This window comes from Myotis myotis, unplaced genomic scaffold, assembly GCF_014108235.1.
Source record: "Myotis myotis isolate mMyoMyo1 unplaced genomic scaffold, mMyoMyo1.p scaffold_m19_p_11, whole genome shotgun sequence".
NCBI classification, from domain to species: domain Eukaryota; kingdom Metazoa; phylum Chordata; class Mammalia; order Chiroptera; family Vespertilionidae; genus Myotis; species Myotis myotis.
Genome location: NW_023416315.1, coordinates 8,785,016 through 8,789,488, shown reverse-complemented (window position 1 = coordinate 8,789,488; position 4,473 = coordinate 8,785,016). Strand labels below are relative to the sequence as shown.

Genomic DNA, 4,473 nt, shown 5'->3' with positions numbered 1-4,473 from the left:
GACATAGACATACTGTCTGGCAAATGAATCCTGTCCCTGTAAAAATGAATTAAAATAAATCTGATATAGTAGTTATTCCTCACAAAGGTTTTTAGACATAGTATCAAAAACTGTAAGGTGCCCTGACCTACATTTTCTTTCACTGTTTGAATGAGTTTTACAACATTATCTACCAAATTGTGGTTCAACTTGCCTTCAAATGTTTTCATTGTGGGGAACCTACTCTTTGAGGAACCCCTCTGAATTTTAGAAAACTTTGACTGCGATTTCTTTATATTGAGCTGGAATTTATCTTCCTGTGACTTCTCCTCCCTGATTCTAGTTCTGCTCTTTTGAGCCTATTAGAATAAAGCTAACATCTTTGACTCATAAGTCACTAAAATAATTGAAGAAAACTATTATTCCCTCCTCACCCTTAATTTGGAGTTGTCTCTTTTTCAAAGTACCCACCCCATATTTTTAACTATGCTTTATTACTAAATGTAAAGCATAGTTGTTTGTTTGTTTACTGATCCCTTTCCTATAACAGATACAAAACTAGACAATTACCTTATATGACCTGACTGACAGATAATGGTAGAAAAAAACTTTTTGAAATGTTTAGCATTTCTATTATTTGATTATATCTCTTTAACTTTTTGGTTTATTAAAACTTGACAGTTGTTTTATCACATGGTGCTATGTTACATACATTACTTCCAATTTCATTGGGCAGTTGGGTTTTTGGATCCATTGTAGGATCTTATGTTAATCCCTGTATTTCTACCTTTTTTAGAGATTCATCCCATTGCTACAGACTGACAAGATTTTTTTGTTATTTCAATTCTGGTTCTGACATACAATGTGTTCATTCTCTTGCCAGGCTTCATGTCATCTACATATTTGATAAGCATGCCTTCTGTAGCTTCATACAATTCAATCTATAGGATTATACAGTCATAATTACATCTTTTGAGAACTTTCCAACCTTCTAAAGTTATATTTTCTTTCAAAACTTAATGTTATAGAGTAATACAAACTTTTCACTACACTTTTAGAAGTTCCACTTTCTAAACTTTAGAATCTATTCTTTCCTTCTTTGGATGTCACACATTCTCAGATGACAGGTTCTCAAAATACATTCATTCCATTAGCCTCTAACTGTGATGCTTAATGCTAACTTAACTAGGCTAAGGGATTTCCAGATATTGGTAAAATATTTTTTGTGATGGTGTGTCCAGCAGAGATTAGCATTAGAAACGGTTTACTACTAAAGAAGATCACCCTCTCCAATATGGATGGTCATCATCCAATCAATTGAGGGCCTGAATAAGACAAAAAGGCAGAGGATGGGCCCATTCACTATCTTTGTTTGAACAGACACATCTATTTTCTCCTGCCCCTGATCATCAGTACTCCTGGTTTTCAGGGTTTGAAATGCAGGCCAGTACAGTCAAACCTCCATTCTTGAAAAACTCCCATCTGAAACAGTTAGGTTCTCGACCAAAATGTTCATGAAAAAATGTCTTGGTTGTTGAAAAGAACTCAGGTTCTCGACCCAACAACCCTTTTCATGCTGTTACCTGTATATCAGTCACACATCTCTCAGGAGACAAACAAAGGAGAGAATAAGCCAGTATGTCAGTTTAACACTAAACCTTGCGCTGTTAACATCTCAGGAAATTGTGCAGTATTTTTATGATTGTTCATAGAAATTGGCAACTTAGATCATCAGTATTATAAATAATCTCTAAGCATTGTTAGATTTTACCAAAGTTATCATTAAATAAAACAAGTTTTTAAAATAGGCATGTAAAGACATTATAAAAATCTGTATTCTTTTTGGTTCCTGAACTATTTATCTTTGTCATTGTAGGTTACTCAGCATTTCCTGTAGCCTAAATAATATTGCAAATGAATAAAAAAATAGCCCTCGCTGGTTTGGTTCAGTAGATAGAGCGATGGTCTGTGGATCAAAGGGTCCTGGGTTTCATTCCAGTCAAGGGCATGTACTTGGTTGCAGGTTCTTCCCTCGCCAGGGCCCTGGTTGGAGCTCATGCAGGAGGCAACCACCAATGTGTTTCTCTCACATCGATGTTCTCTCTGTCTTTCCCTCTCTCTTCCACTCTTCCTAAAAATCAATGGAAAAATATCCTCGAGTGAGGATTAATAATAAAAATTAAAATAATATTAATAATAAAATAAATTACAATCTGTAAACTATTTAGCAAATGTTAAACAATTAAGAATTATCGATATCTTTCTTTAGATAAATGGTCAATTCCAGAGCTAGGTCATGAAAAAAGACAAGATGAATGTGGAGTACCTTGTGGTATCCGAGAGTAAGGACATGCTCAAAAAGATGGAGGCATGGCAAGGGGCCAAGGAGCCAACCTAGAGGAAGTCCCAGCATCCAAAGCTGGAACAAAATGAGAAACAAAATAAATGAAAACAATATGGGTTGTAATTCAATATTCTAATAAATATCCATGAGCTTGTACTGTCATAAATAAATAATAGTATAAATAAGTGGGAGATATGAGACAACTTTTGTTGTTGTTATTATTAGTCCTCACACTAGGATATTTTTTCTTTTGATTTTTTTCAAAAGAGAGGAAGGGGAGAAGGGCGAGAGAAGGGGGAAAACATTGATGTGTGAGAGAGCTATCCATTGGTTGCCTCCTGCACATGCTTAGACTGGGATGGGAATTGAACCTGCAACCCAGTTACATGCCCTTGACCAGGAATCGAACCCAAGACCCTTTGGTGCAAGGACAAGGCTCCAACCGGTGTGCCACTCCTGCTAGGATAGAGACAATTCCTTTTTAGAGAAGAATTGTAATCAGTAAATGTAGAAGGAATGAGGGAACCATAAGGGCACCACAATAACTATTGCAATCAAGATCCACTAATGGAAGCTAAAATTACAAGGGGGAAATTGTAAATTAACAGTGGAGAAATCTGGCAGACAACACTTGCACCAAGTAACCACTTATATGGATATATGTTCTTTGGCTAATCCCTTTACCTTCTTTTACCCAGTCTCTCCTTCCCCCTCCCCCTCTCCACATTTTAAATTAAAGTCTTCATAGTATCATTTCAGAACCTTGCTATCATAATTCTAGAATTAGCTTTAAGATTAAGAGGAAACAAATATGATTTAAATAGAAAGAGCATTATTTACCACATCCTAAAACTGTAATAATTTTTATAAGCTGAAATTTTTAAGTATTTGTCATTCCACAAAACATTTTTTGTTTACATTCTACAGGTGACACCATTCAATGATTTCCCAATATTTTCCTCTTGTGAGGATAGTTTGTCTATCTTTTTGACATCTGTAATTTGTTATTCGGGAAGATTTTTCAGAGAAACTTTTTATCTGAAATAGTAGGTCTTCTTAATTTATTTCCTCCATTTTCAATGTAAACAGTTAGAATTGAACTGCCATTTGCTGAGATAGCAATTGTTTCAAAGCCTCTGAAATATTATCATTTGGGGAAAGGCCGGAAATAATTTCAATAGAGTTCTCGTCTTCATTTCTCCCAGTTTCTAGAGAGGAACTGCTTTGTTTGCTGCCAGAAGTATTTACAATGGATCGATGAGCACTGTAGAGTTTTTTAATGAAGCATCAATGGCTCCTTCCATAGCCTTTTTTCTCAAGTCTCCAGTTTGGTTTGGTTTGGTTTGGTTTTACATCCTTAAATAACTGAAGGGTCACCCTGCATTCAGGTTTTAGGTCCAGCTGATGCTGCATTTCATAGATAGCAGGATTTGCCACATTCCCAGTCCATCTCTTAAAATGGTAATAAGTAAAAGAGTCTCCTAAGGACACAGGAAAAGGAGTAAATAACCTGGAATCATCTATGAATAGAAAGATAGAGGAAGATAAAATTAGAGTTGAATAAATCAGTCAATAATCCTATTAAATACATACTATACAGACAATTTTTTCTTTAGAAAATAATCTATTGAGATTAAGTCACATAAGCAATGATATACTAATTCCAGGTATACTAAACGGTTACAGGCAAAAAATAAAATCATAAAATATGTTAAGAAAACATAGGTGTGTCTAAACCTGTTTGGGTCAGGAAGGGCTTTTCAGGCAAGTGAATTTACAAAGAAAGTGAGAGAAATAATTGCAGAAAAATTAATTACTGCTCCATTTAAAATACCATAAAAATAAGTCCAATGTGAAACTGGGAACTATATTAGCAGTAAGTGTTGAGTAAAGAGAAATTACTAAAAAGCAACTATGAAAATTATTTAGTCACTTATCTACACATTTATTCATTCAAAAATATATATTGAGCAACTCCTCTATACCAACTAGAATACAGTAGCAAACAAACCAGACTGCTCCCTATATGAAGCGCACATAAGCAATAAGCCAATAATTAGAAAATGTGCCTCATCTTGGTAGAACTGTAAAGAATGAGAGCACTGGCTATGGGGGAGAGACGTGCAGGGGGGGTCATCCTTATTTTGTGC

At 35.1% G+C, this 4,473-nt stretch overlaps 1 pseudogene; it reads right to left on the bottom strand.

Annotated features, from left to right (window-relative positions):
* Positions 1-779: 779 nt before the first annotated feature.
* On the bottom strand, positions 780-3,736 carry LOC118666552 (annotated as a pseudogene).
* Between the last annotated feature and the right edge of the window lie 737 nt (positions 3,737-4,473).